Consider the following 15,194-nt stretch of genomic DNA (forward strand, 5'->3'; position numbering starts at 1 on the left):
CAAGCATTTGAGATTCTTGTCAAACAAATAGCATGATGAATCATGTGAAAACTTGGGTTTGCATTTGAAATATTGTAAAAAATGTCATATAAGCCTGGTGCCCTACAGCAGGTTCCACACCAGTGTTAGAGGTGTGGAGAAGGGAGAGGGGATGCTTGGACAAATCTGTTCACTAAGTTGTAAAGGGAGACAGTTGACTAGTATTAGAATTGAGGGGAAAGAACATTGTCTCTTAGAGAGAAGCACAGATAAATAGATCTCTATCGTGTTACTCATCAGCCCCAATAACAATTCAATTGAAGGAAAAAAATGAAAATTATGCAAACATGCATTAAAAGAAATTACAGACAAGTCATTCTTCTGGTATATGGCTGTGTGCCTGAAGACAGTGGCGACACAGTGACAGTGTACAAATCTATGTGTACACGTAGAGTGAAACATTCCACTGCTTTAGGTAGACAGTCCTCTGAGAGTCCATTCATTCAACAAACATTTTTTTAATTCAAAATATTTGTGGTCACTGTGTGGTAGGGACTGTGTCAATCTTTAGGGTTATGAGTGTGAAGAGACTCTTCCTATAGAATTCACTGTGTAGTATGGAGAATTGGGAGCACATAACTGACCATAAATCACCTTTAGGGAAAAATATGCTGATTTTCTTTTCATTGTATTGACCAACAAATATTCACTGGAGACATCTCTACAACACAAACTCTGAATTAAGTTTCACAAAGCTGAATGGAATCTCCTTGAGTCCCAAAGAGTAGGAAATAATGTAGGGAAAGAATACTGGAGTGGGTTGCCATGTCTTCCTCCAGATTGAAACAGAGCTGATGCAAATCTAACGAGTAAACAGTCCATTTAGGGGTACGAACCCAAGGCAGCCAGAGTGAGGCAAAAAAGCAAAAAGCTGAGAATAGACATGAAGAAAAGCAAGCAGAGGTGGCACATTCTCACGCTGGTCTCTACCTTTCAGCAAAATCAAACAGAACACATTATTTGGCTCTATGAGACAGACCACCCAGAACTTCCTCCTATACCTGGTAACAAACCTTTCTTTCTTCTTTACCTTCCTTTTTTCTCTCTTTTTATCTTTCTTTTTTCTTCTTATTCTTCTCTTTTTTCCCAGCTGCCTCTTGATATTCAGTCTTCCTCATGGGATATTAGCTCTCACGGTTTTCTCATGGTGCAGTCAGCCCCCTTACGGCAGACTCTGGGGAAGCAGGGCTACTGTAGGTCTAGTTAGCCCAGTCTTTGGCCTTCCCGGGTTGCTCAGCTGGTAAAGGATCTGCCTGAAGTGCAAAAGACCCAGGTTCGATCCCTGGGTCAGGAAGATCCCCAGAGGAAGGCTAGGCTTCTCACACCAGTATTCTTGGGCTTCCCTGGTGGCTCAGATGGAAAAGAATCCGCCTGCAATGTGGGAGACCTGGGTTCCACCCCTGAGTTGGGAAGATCCCCTAGAGAAGAGAACGGCTACTCACTCCAGTATTCTCTCCTGGAGAAATCCATGGACAGAGGAATCTGGCAGGCTACAGCCCATGGGGTTGCAAAGAGTCAGGCACACTGACAGACTTTCAATTTGGCCTCATAGGGAGGTTCTGCCATTGCTGGTCCCTGAACTCAAGGCAAAGGGTGCTGGGGATTTACTACCATGGGAAGAGAGGGTTGAGTGGACCTGCGGTAGTACATGAACTGGACCCAGCACACGTGGGATAGATACCATTCAGAAAAGGTGGTGCTTTGTGATACATGAGCAGGCATTAGTTAATACTGAACATAGTGAGTACATTTTCCCTTCACAGTCCTTCTCAAGATATTAGAAAGTCTCAGCTGGTGTCATGATAAAATATAGTACCATTATTTTTAGAAGCACTACTTTTCCAACACTTACTCATCTTATTTTTTTTAATAGACAAGAAAGATTTAGTTCAAAACTACTGCAATAAGGGAGAGACTTGAACTCAAATTTGAATATAACAGAGAGAGCTGTTCCTCTTAAGGGGAACTTGGCTACATATCAAGAGTGGAGGAAGGGAAACTTGACTGGCTATGAAGGGTGGATGAATTCCCTCTAAACTGGCCTAAGAGGATTCTTGCTAAAATCAGGCTCAGCTCTGATCTCTTTGGTAAAAAAAGAGAGAGAGAGAGTAGGTAAAGAGGATCTGTTTAGAATTTAATTATATTGCTTTATTTTCATAAAGTTCTAGATATTTTATATATGAATATATGCATGGTATGTATTATGACTTTGTTGTAATACAACAACAATGCATTAGGGAAAGTGGCACTGATGTATATTTATTAAAGTGAGGAAAGATTTCCTTCAAAATAAATGTAAGTATAGAAAGACATCTTGTCAAAAGAAATCATGAAACCAATATGATATAACATATTAGTATGAAGATAAGGAAAAAAGCCAAAGGGAAGAATACAAATGACAAAAGGTTAGGAAGTGACACATGGTATGATTGAACCTGATGTACATTCTATGAATATACATAGGATGACTTTGTTGCAATGCATTTTCTAATTAAATATCTTGTTCTTAAATCTGTATTTAAAGATATCAGGATGCACAGGCCTGGAAAATGGATTTAATTCCATAAAACTAGTATGCTTCTGAACATACAGTTGGCATTCTATAAATGTTTTTGTCATTTTACTTTTACTGACATAGCAGTGCCCTTAATTTAGGAAACAGGAAAGAAAGGGATGAACAAGCAATCTGGTACTAGGACAGTGACATGCTTCTTCCATTTGTTTTGAGAAATATACTTTAGATTTTCAGGCTTTTAGAGCCAAGAAGTTGAGAGGTAATTTGACCAACTCCCTCTTTATATAAAGAAAACATAGAGGGGCTAAGAATCTTCTCAAAGGCCACGTAGCTAGTTACTTAAAAAGACTAAACTAAAATTTCAGTCATGAGGGGATCCACTTTTCTAAAACATGTGCAGTGATATGATAAACTGAAATCATCCCCAATTAGATTTCTACACCCAGAGAGCACAGGAAGAAAACCGCAGTTAAACCATCTTCCCTGTACAAGCAGAAGGTCGCAAATGACCTGCATTTCCCGAAGCATTTAAAAGTTATCTGCCTAGGTCTTCCCTGATTTGGTCCAGTTGTTAAGACCCCATGCTTCTAGTGCAGGGTGCATAGGTTCAGTCCCTGATTGGGAAACTAAGATCCTGCATGCTGCCGCACAGGGTGGCTAAATAAATAAATAAAATTTTGAAAGTAATTAAAGAAATTCTGCCACTTTCAAAAAAATAAGATAGAATAAAAAGATAAAAATAAATGCATCTACCATTCCCCTCTCTTTTGGGCACACTCCTTTCATTCCCTTATATTCTAGGACACCCCTGTCTTCTGTCTGGTCACATATTACTTGTCAACTTTATTGCGCCCTCATTTTCCTCCTGCCTTTTAGGTTTGTTTATGGATATTTTTCTAGTCTTACTCTAAGCACTTGAGGAAAGAAGGCATTATATGCTTCCAAACATAAGTACAAAATCCTACCAATGAATCTTTATTGCAAGGAAGAAAAGCACTAAAATTACACTTGAATCTGGTCAAACCCGTAATTCCTACTTGAAATTAATAAGAAATACAGGCGACAAGTTTACATGTTGACCAACACCACAGACACGCAGTGACCCATTTAGAGACTATGGGAAACTTCAAAGGACAGCAATCTTGAATCTCCAACAAGATAAATGCCAGGACAAAATGTGAAGGAGAAACACATCATGTATTGTAATTTATATAACTTATTTGGAGTCTGCTTTTTTAAATGTACAGATTATAAACAACTAAGAAGATATGTGCAATGTCTAAATATTTGATGATATTTTAGAATTACCATACATTTTCTTAGGTGTGGTTGTGTTACTGGAGCTTAACCTTGAAGAGAAATACTCATATAAAGTTATATAGTGAAATATTTACAGGTGATTTAAAAACAGACAATGAAGACATAGACCCCAAAATCCTTATACAAGAAAACTTTTCAGGACAAATGACTCAGTTTTTTGAACAAATAGACTGCAAGGGAAAAAATAATTAAGAAAAGACTATAAAAAAGTATACAAACAATAAATGCTGGAGAGGGTGTGGAGAAAAGCAACACTTACGCTGTTGGTGGGAATGCAAACTAGTACAGCCACTATAGAGAACAGTGTGGAGATTCCTTAAAAAATTGGAAAGAGAACTGCCATACAACCCAGCAATCCCACTGCTGGGCATACACACTGAGGAAACCAGAATTGAAAGACATACAGGTACCCCCATGTTCATCACAGCACTACTTACAATAGTAGGACATGGAAGCAACCTAGATGTCCATCAGCAGATGAATGGATAAGAAAGCTGTGGTACACATACACAATGGAATATTACTCAGCCATTAAAAAGAATGCATTTGGAACTTGTGCTAGCAAACCAGACTGTGGGATAGCTACCGCACGAAAAGCTCGAACATAAGACACCGCCAGGACCGAGCACAGAACAAAGGACGGAACGGAAAAAGCCGGCTGCAGACCATCCCCCACAGGGGACAGGCAGCCAGAGCCGTAAGGACTGGAAAGGGGCAATTGCAGACCCGGAGAGACTTTACTTACCTAACTGCAAGCAGGCCTCTTTGCTAAGACTTCTGGGGGTGCTGGACACTCACAATCTGCCTCACAGGGGACGCCAGTGGTCCACCCAGAAAGCTGAGCAGCAGCGGCAGAAAAGGTGACAAGCCACAGCGATCGTGCTTGCCGAACTCCTGAGCTACTCGGACCTGGGAAGGGCACGAAGCGCAGTCTCAGCCGAATCTGTGCCTCTGAGGGCTGCCTGAGCGCCAAACCTGAGCGGCTTGGACCGGGGAAGTGCACGCAGCCTAGGGCCGGCCCCAGACGGTTCCCGGCTGAGCATCGTAGAGCCGGAGCGGTTTGTGCACCGAGAGAAGGGACAGGTCAAGCGGGGCTGAGACACTGTGCACACGACAGTGCTATTTGTTTGCAGCATTCCCCCTCCCCACAGCGCGACTGAACTAGTGAGCCTAAAAAACCAGCAAACAGAAGAAGTTAAACAGAGGGAACCACCTTGGAAGTGATCCCACACGGCCCAAAACATCAGAGAAGGGCCAGATATATTTTTACTATTTTTAAAATCATTCATTTTTTTTTTTTCTTTTTTTTTCTTCTTTTTTTTTCTTTTTTCTCTAACTTTTTTTAAAATTGTTAAGTCTTCTATTTCTCCTCTAAATTTTATTTCTATAAGCTACTATTACTATTTAAAAAAAAAAGAGACCTTTTTTTTTTTTTTTTTTTTTAAGGCAAACACCATATATAGCCTTTGGATGGTTGTTGGTGGTTTTTTGTTTTGTTTTGTTTTGTTTGTTTGTTTGTTTTTTTAATAATTCTTGTTTTTTTTTCTTTCTTCCTTTTTCCTTCTGCTTCTTTTCTTTAATATTGTATTTTTGAAAACCCAACCTCTACTCTAGATTTTTAATCTTTGCTCTTAGGTTTTTGTTGTCAATCTTGTACATTTAAAAACCCAAACTTCACTACCCAAGTTTACCTGAGAGCGAGATTACTGGCTTGACCACTATCTCCTCCTTTGGACTCTCCTTTTTCTCCACCAGGTGGCCTCTGTCTCTTTTCTCCCCCATCTCTTCTCTATCCAACTCTGTGAATCTCTGTGTGTTCCAGACGGTGGAGAACACCTAAGGAACTGGTTACTGGCAGGATTTGTCTCTCTCCTTCTCATTCCTCTCTCTTATCCTCCTGGTCACCTCTGTCTACTTCCTCCCTCTCCTCTTCCCCGTATAACTCCGTAAATACCTCTGAGTGGTCCAGACTATAGAGCGCACATAAGGAAGTGACTACTGGCTAGCTTGCTCTCTCCTCTTTTGATCTCACTGCATCTCATTCCAGTTACCTCTAACTACCCCCTCCATCTTCTCTTCTCCTTGTAACTCAGTGAACCTCTCTGAGTGTCCCTCAATGTGGAGAAACTTTTCATCTTTAACCTAGATGTTTTATCATCGGTGCTGTATAGATGGAGAAGTCTAGAGGCTACTGTAAAAATAAAACTGAAAACCAGAAGCAGGAGGCTTAAATCCAAAGCCTGAAAACATTAGAGAACTCTTGAATTCAGGGGACATTAAGCAATAGGAACTCATCAAATGCCTTCATACCTACACTGAAACCAAGCTCCACCCAAGGGCCAACAAGTTCCAAAACAAGACATACCACGCAAATTCTCCAGCAACACAGGAACACACCCCTGAGCTTCAATATACAGGCAGCTCAAAATTATTCCAAAACATTTGATGTCTCATAACCCATTACTGGTCACTCCACTGCACTCCAGAGAGAAGAAACCCAGCTCCACCCACCAGAACTCCAACACAAGCCTCCCTAACCAGGAAACCTTGACAAGCCACTGATACAACCCCACCCACAGTGAGGAAGCTCCATAATAAAGAGAACTCCACAAATTACCAGAATATAAAAAGACCACCCCAAACGCAGCAATATAACCAAGATGAAGAGACAGAGGAATACTCAGCAGGTAAAGGAACAGGAGAGTTGCCCACCAAACCAAACAAAAGAGGAAGAAGTAGGGAATCTACCTGAGAAGGAATTCCGAATATTGATAGTGAAAATGATCCAAAATCTTGAAATCAAAATGGAATCACAGATTAATAGCCTAGAGACAAGGATTGAGAAGATGCAAGAAAGGTTTAACAAGGACCTAGAAGAAATAAAAAAGAGTCAAAATATAATGAATAACACAATAAATGAGATCGGAAACACTCTGGAGGCAACAAATAGTAGAATAATGGAGGCAGAAGATAGGATTAGTGAAATAGAAGATAGAATGGTAGAAATAAATGAATCAGAGAGGAAACAAGAAAAATGAATTAAAAGAAACGAGGACAATCTCAGAGACCTCCAGGACAATATGAAACGCTCCAACATTCGAATTATAGGAGTCCCAGAAGAAGAAGACAGAAAGAAAGATCATGAGAAAATCCTTGAGGAGATAATAGTTGAAAACTTCCCTAAAATGGGGAAGGAAATAATCACCCAAGTCCAAGAAACACAGAGAGTTCCAAATAGGATAAACCCAAGGCGAAACACCCCAAGACACATATTAATCAAATTAACAAAGATCAAACACAAAGAAGAAATATTAAAAGCAGCAAGGGAAAAACAACAAATAATACACAAGGGGATTCCCATAAGGATAACAGCTGATCTTTCAATAGAAACTCTTCAGGCCAGGAGGGAATGGCAAGACATACTTAAAGTGATGAAAGACAATAACCTACAGCCCAGATTACTGTACCCAGCAAGGATCTCATTCAAATACAAAGGAGAAATCAAAAGCTTTACAGACAAGCAAAAGCTGAGAGAATTCAGTACCACCAAACCAGCTCTCCAACAAATTCTAAAGGATATTCTCTAGACAGGAAACACAAAAAGGGGGTATAAACCCGAACCCAAAACAATAAAGTAAATGGTAACGGGATCATACTTATCAATAATTACCTTAAACGTAAATGGGTTGAACGCCCCAACCAAAAGGCAAAGACTGGCCGAATGGATACAAAAACAAGACGCCTCTATATGCTGCTTACAAGAGACCCACCTCAAAACAAGAGACACATACAGACTGAAAGTGAAGGGCTGGAAAAAGATATACCACGCAAATAGAGACCAAAAGAAAGCAAGAGTGGCAATACTCATATCCGATAAAATAGACTTTAAAACAAAGGCTGTGAAAAGAGACAAAGAAGGCCACTACATAATGATCAAAGGATCAATCCAAGAAGAAGATATAGCAATTATAAATATATATGCACCCAACATAGGAGCACCGCAATATGTAAGACAAATGCTAACAAGTATGAAAGGGGAAATCAACAATAACACAATAATAGTGGGAGACTTTAATACCCCACTCACACCTATGGACAGATCAACTAAACAGAAAATTAACAAAGAAACGCAAACTTTAAATGATACATTAGATCAATTAGACCTAATTGATATCTATAGGTCATTACACCCCAAAACAATGAATTTCACCTTTTTTTCAAGTGCTTATGGAACCTTCTCCAGGATAGATCACATCCTGGGCCATAAATCTAAACTTGATAAATTCAAAAAAATCTAAATCATTCCAAGCATCTTTTCTGACCATAATGCATTAAGATTAGATCTCAATTACAGGAGAAAAACTATTAAAAATTCCAACATATGGAGGTTGAACAACACACTTCTGAATAACCAACAAGTCACAGAAGAAATCAAAAAAGAAATCAAAATATGCATAGAAACTAATGAAAATAAAAACACAACAACCCAAAACCTGTGGGACACTATAAAAGCAGTGCTAAGAGGAAGGTTCATAGCAATACAGGCATACCTCAAGAAACAAGAAAAAAGTCAAATAAATAACCTAACTCTACAACTAAAGCAACTAGAAAAGGAAGAATTGGAGAACCCCAGAGTTAGTAGAAGGAAAGAAATCTTAAAAATTAGGGCAGAAATAAATGCAAAAGAAACAAAAGAGACCATAGCAAAAATCAACAAAGCCAAAAGCTGGTTCTTTGAAAGGATAAATAAAATTGACAAACCGCTAGCCAGATTCATCAGGAAGCAAAGAGAGAAAAATCAAATCAATAAAATTAGAAATGAAAATGGAGAGATCACAACAGACAACACAGAAATACAAAGGATCATAAGAGACTACTATCAGCAATTATATGCCAATAAAATGGACAACGTGGAAAAAATGGACAAATTCTAAGAAAAGTACAATTTTCCCAAACTGAACCAGGAAGAAATAGAAAATCTTAACAGACCCATCACAAGCACGGAAATTGAAACTGTAATCAGAAATCTTCCAGGAAACAAAAGCCCAGGTCCAGACGGCTTCACAGCTGAATTCTACCAAAAATTTCGAGAAGAGCTAACACCTATCCTACTCAAACTCTTCCAGAAAATTGCAGAGGAAGGTAAACTTCCAAACTCATTCTATGAGGCCACCGTCACCCTAATACCAAAACCTGACAAAGATGTCACAAAAAAAAAAAAATACAGGCCAATATCACTGATGAACATAGATGCCAAAATCCTCAACAAAATTCTAGCAATCAGAATCCAACAACACATTAAAAAGATCATACACCATGACCAAGTGGGCTTTATCCCAGGGATGCAAGGATTCTTCAATATCCGCAAATCAATCAATGTAATTCACCACATTAACAAATTGAAAAATAAAAACCATATGATTATCTCAATAGATGCAGAGAAGGCCTTTGACAAAATTCAACATCCATTTATGATTAAAATTCTCCAGAAAGCAGGAATAGAAGGAACATACCTCAACATAATAAAGGCTATATATGACAAACCCACAGCAAACATTATCCTCAATGGTGAAAAATTGAAAGCATTTCCCCTAAAGTCAGGAACAAGACAAGGGTGTCCACTTTCACCGCTACTATTCAACATAGTTCTGGAAGTTTTGGCCACAGCAATCAGAGCAGAAAAAGAAATAAAAGGAATCCAAATTGGAAAAGAAGTAAAACTTTCACTGTTTGCAGATAACATGATCCTCTACATGGAAAACCCTAAAGACTCCACCAGAAAATTACTAGAGCTCATCAATGAATATAGTAAAGTTGCAGGATATAAAATCAACACACAGAAATCCCTTGCATTCCTATACACCAATAATGAGAAAGTAGAAAAAGAAATTAAGGAAACAATTCCATTCACCATTGCAATGAAAAGAATAAAATACTTAGGAATATATCTACCCAAAGAAACTAAAGACCTATATATAAAAAACTATAAAACACTGATGAAAGAAATCAAAGAGGACACTAATAGATGGAGAAATATACCATGTTCATGGATTGGAAGAATCAATATAGTGAAAATGAGTATACTACACAAAGCAATTTACAAATTCAATGCAATCCCTGTCAAGCTACCAGCCATATTTTTCACAGAACTAGAACAAATAATTTCAAGATTTGTATGGAAATACAAAAAACCTCGAATTGCCAAAGCAATCTTGAGAAAGAAGAATGGAACTGGAGGAATCAACTTGCCTGACTTCAGGCTCTACTACAAAGCCACAGTCATCAAAACAGTATGGTACTGGCACAAAGACAGACATATAGATCAATGGAACAAAATAGAAAGCCCAGAGATAAATCCACACACATATGGACACCTGATCTTTGACAAAGGAGGCAAGAATATACAATGGAGTAAAGACAATCTCTTTAACAAGTGGTGCTGGGAAAACTGGTCAACCACTTGTAAAAGAATGAAACTAGATCACTTTCTAACACCGCACACAAAAATAAACTCAAAATGGATTAAAGATCTAAATGTAAGACCAGAAACTATAAAACTCCTAGAGGAGAACATAGGCAAAACACTCTCAGACATAAATCACAGCAGGATCCTCTATGATCCACCTCCCAGAATTCTGGAAATAAAAGCAAAAATAAACAAATGGGATCTAGTTAAAATTAAAAGCTTCTGCACAACAAAGAAAAATATAAGCAAGGTGAAAAGACAGCCTTCTGAATGGGAGAAAATAATAGCAAATGAAGCAACTGACAAACAAATAATCTCAAAAATATACAAGCAACTTATGCAGCTCAATTCCAGAAAAATAAACGACCCAATCAAAAAATGGGCCAAAGAACTAAATAGACATTTCTCCAAAGAAGACATACGGATGGCTTACAAACACATGAAAAGATGCTCAACATCACTCATTATCAGAGAAATGCAAATCAAAACCACAATGAGGTACCACTTCACACCAGTCAGAATGGCTGCGATCCAAAAATCTGCAAGCAATAAATGCTGGAGAGGGTGTGGAGAAAAGGGAACCCTCCTACACTGTTGGTGGGAATGCAAACTAGTACAGCCACTATGGAGAACAGTGTGGAGATTCCTTAAAAAATTGCAAATAGAGCTGCCTTATGACCCAGCAATCCCACTGCTGGGCATACACACCGAGGAAACCAGAATTGAAAGAGACACATGTACCCCAATGTTCATCGCAGCACTGTTTATAATAGCCAGGACATGGAAACAACCTAGATGTCCATCAGCAGATGAATGGATAAGAAAGCTGTGGTACATATACACAATGGAGTATTACTCAGCCATTAAAAAGAATTCATTTGAATCAGTTCTGATGAGATGGATGAAACTGGAGCCGATTATACAGAGTGAAGTAAGCCAGAAAGAAAAACACCAATACAGTATACTAACACATATATAAGGAATTTAGAAAGATGGCAATGATGACCCTGTATGCAAGACAGGAAAAAAGACACTAAATTAAAAAAAAAAAAAAAAAGAATGCATTTGAATCAGTTCTAATGAGGTGGATGAAACTGGAGCCGATTATACAGAGTGAAGTAAGTCAGAAAGAAAAACACCAATACAATATATTAATGCATAATGTGGAATTTAGAAAGATGGTAATGATGACCCTATATATGAGACAGCAAAAGAGACACAGATATAAAGAACAGACTTTTGGACTCTGTGGGAGAAGGCGAGGGTGGGATGATTTGAGAGAACATCATTGAAACATGCGTTTTACCATATCTGAAATAGATCGCCAGCTCAAGTTCAATATAGAAAACAGGGCATGCAAAGCTGGTGACCTGGGACAACCCTGAGAGGTGGGATGGGGATGGAGGTTGGAGGGGGGTTCAGGAGGGGGAACACATGTACACCCATGGCTGATTCATGTCAATGTATGGTAAAAAGAATTACAATATTTTAAAGTAATTAGCCTCCAATTAAAATGAATAAATTAATTTTTTTAAAGTGACAAAAGGAACACAAAATCAAATTGTGTCAATTTTAGTAAGACTCTGGTTCAAACACACTGATTTAAGTAAATATTTGGGGAACAATTGGGATAATTTGAATATGCATCAGATATTTTAAAGTTATTGTGAAATTGTTGATTTTTTAGTTCTCCTTCACTTTGTGCCATAAGGGTGGTGTCATTGTATACAGATGACACCACCCTTATGGCAGAAAGTGAAGGAGAACTAAAAAGCCTATTGATGAAAGTGAAACAGGAGAGTGAAAAATTTGGCTTAAAGCTCAACATTCACAAAACTAAGATCATGGCATCTGGTCCCACCACTTCATGGGAAACAGATGGGGAAACAGTGGCTGACTTTATTTTTCTGGGTTCCAAAATCACTGCAGATCGTGATTGCAGCCATGAAATTAAAAGACGCGTTCTCCTTGGAAGGAAAGTTATGACCAACCTAGACAGCATATTCAAAAGCAGAGACATTACTTTGTCAGCAAAGGTCCATCTAGTCAAGGCTATGGTTTTTCCAGTGGTCATGTATGGATGTGAGAGTTGAACTATAATGAAAGCTGAGTGCAGAAGAATTAATGCTTTTGAACTGTGATGTTGGAGAAGACTCTTTTTTTTTTTTTTTTTTGAGATCTTTTATTTTTTATTTATTTTATTTATTTATTTTTTTGAGTGTCCCTTGGACTGCAAGGAGATCCAACCAGTCCATCCTAAAGGAGATCAATCCTGGGTGTTCATTGGAAGGACTGTTGCTGAAGCTGAAACTCCAATACTTGGCCACCTGATGCAAAGAGCTGACTCATTGGAAAAGACCCTGATGCTGGGAAAGATTGAGGGCAGGAGGAGAAGGGGACGACAGAGGATGAGATGGTTGGATGGCATCACCGACTCAATGGACATAAGTTTGAGTAAACTCTGGGACTTGGTGATGGACAGGGATGCCTGGTGTGCTGTGGTTCACAGGGTCGCAAAGAGTCAGACATGGCTGAGAGACTGAACTGAACTGAACTGATGAGACAATTTAGGAAATGTAAGACTAATTTAATTATCTGATGTTATTAAAGAACAATAGCTAAGTTTTAGGTAGGATAATAATGCTACTGTTGTATTTTTTGTTGGAGGCCTTATCTAATAAAAATATTTGTAGGTTAAAATGCTGTGGTCCTCTGAACTGCTAAAATGGAGCAGTGGGGAGGCAGTGAGGATTACAGAAATGACATAAAGTCAAACATGAGTCAACTGTTGAAACTAGATTCTGGGCAATGTATATCCTTTGTAGTCTTCTCTACATATTTTTATACATTTAAAACTTTCATGATTAAAGAATAATGATGGAAACATTTAAATACATGTGATTTATTAAAACTCATAAATTCATAAAAAATTCTTTTAGAGAAGAAAAAGAAACAAAACTCTGATTATTGGAGATTGCTAGGGTACCTGCTTAATACTCTGAAATTTGATGAATTAAAGGAAAATAATACAGATATTTATTTTTACTTTCTGGTTTGAACTGTATTTCAAGGCAACTAAATGTATGTCTGCACATGTGCTCAGTTGCTAAGTTGTGTCCAAAGATTTTTGCAACCCCATGGACTTTAGGCCACCAACTTGCTCTCTCCATGGAATTTTCCAAGCTAGAATACTGGAGTGGGTTGCCACTTTCTACTCTAAGGAATCTTCAGTGTATTAAAAAATAAACTTCTGTATAGAATTCCAGCTAATAACACAACAAAATTTTAGAATTAGAAAAAAAGAGACAATCCTGCTTTCATCCTTGGTGAAATAACTAATTCAGTCAACAGTCATAAACAGATGGCAAAACAATTAGGTCAAAGTTAATAGGGACCTCTATGATAATAGAGACTTTTTATTGGCTGTTATCCACCTGGGCCCATTGATATTTAAATTTCAACCATTATGTGTTTCTGAAAGTAATGAGTTATGAATATAAAGTCACAATATCTTATTTATTTATTTTTTCTAAAAGCAAGTTTATATGTAAACACCAGGCTACAAAGCATATAGACAAGAGGAACTAATTCAACAATATCAAGAACACACACCTTAAAGCAAAGGACACTTACCCAATTTCTTCAACAATAATCGCATGAAAGAAGTTCAAGAAGTATAAGAAACAAGTTCAGTAAGTGGACAGATTCCTCCTGTCATTGTCTCTGTTTAGTATCTGTTTGCTCTTCAAACTCTGCCAAGATGTTTAACAACATTTCACCTGCAACTGTTCTCAATGTAGAAATGAGTTGGAACATCTTGAACTGAGGCCACATCTTCACCACCAGCAACAATCAGATCCCCACCATCCCAACAATTCAAACAAGATCCTTTTATCCAAGAGCATCAGTAGGTTCTGAGAGGCTGTCCTGACAGACTGCTGTGCTACTAGGGAATCCAAAATCCGCATCAATTTTACAACTAGAGGTCTTCCTTTCTGAATGTTTCTCTTTGGGTAAAATATTTAGGATATTTTTATTTGATCTTCTTTTTAGCAGGTATTTAAAAGAGGTTTTGAAAAATCCTTTCTGGGCCTTCCCTGCTGGTCCAGTGGTGAAGGGTCCATGCTTTCATTTCAGGGAGCATGTTATTGACCCCTGGTCAGGAAACTTAAGACCCCAAACGTCACACAGTACAGCCAAAAAATAAAAAAAGTTACATATAAAAAGTAAATAAAAATAAAATCGTTAATTTTATTTTTAAAAAGTCCTTCCCGCATCTTTTCTTTGGAACGTTGACTACTCAACTTTAAAGCCACTTTAGACCACCTATATCTATTTGACTTACTGATCCTTTTTGTAGTATGAAGATTTTTGTTACATCTCCTAGAAGTTGTGGTAGTGCAGTCAGCCCCTTCCCCTAGCTTCATTTTGTTTTAATAAGTCAGACAAAACCATAATGTTCTTTTTTCTCCTTAATAATTCAAGTTCATATCATTTCCACTACATTTTTATATCCTTTTAATCATCTTGTATATCTCTAAGTCTATCGATCTGTTCTATTTGCTGCCCTTAAAAAGTTTCCCTAAACCATTTTCCCTCCAACATTATATATATCAATCTTAAAAGCTATATGTAAGGAAAGCAAATGGAGAAAAGTTTATGATTCTTAAATTCTAACTTGAGCTTGAATTTCCAGTTTTCCATCTAGCTTTCCAAAGATTTATTAAAATGTTTACATTCTTATATGTTTCATTCTTTAACGTTGCTTATACCAATGAATTGGAGAAGGCAATGGCACCCCACTCCAGTACTCCTGAATGCTCAATGTGTGGAAGACCTTATCTGGATCACTAT

The sequence above is a fragment of the Budorcas taxicolor genome, chromosome 10, assembly GCF_023091745.1.
Source record: "Budorcas taxicolor isolate Tak-1 chromosome 10, Takin1.1, whole genome shotgun sequence".
NCBI classification, from domain to species: domain Eukaryota; kingdom Metazoa; phylum Chordata; class Mammalia; order Artiodactyla; family Bovidae; genus Budorcas; species Budorcas taxicolor.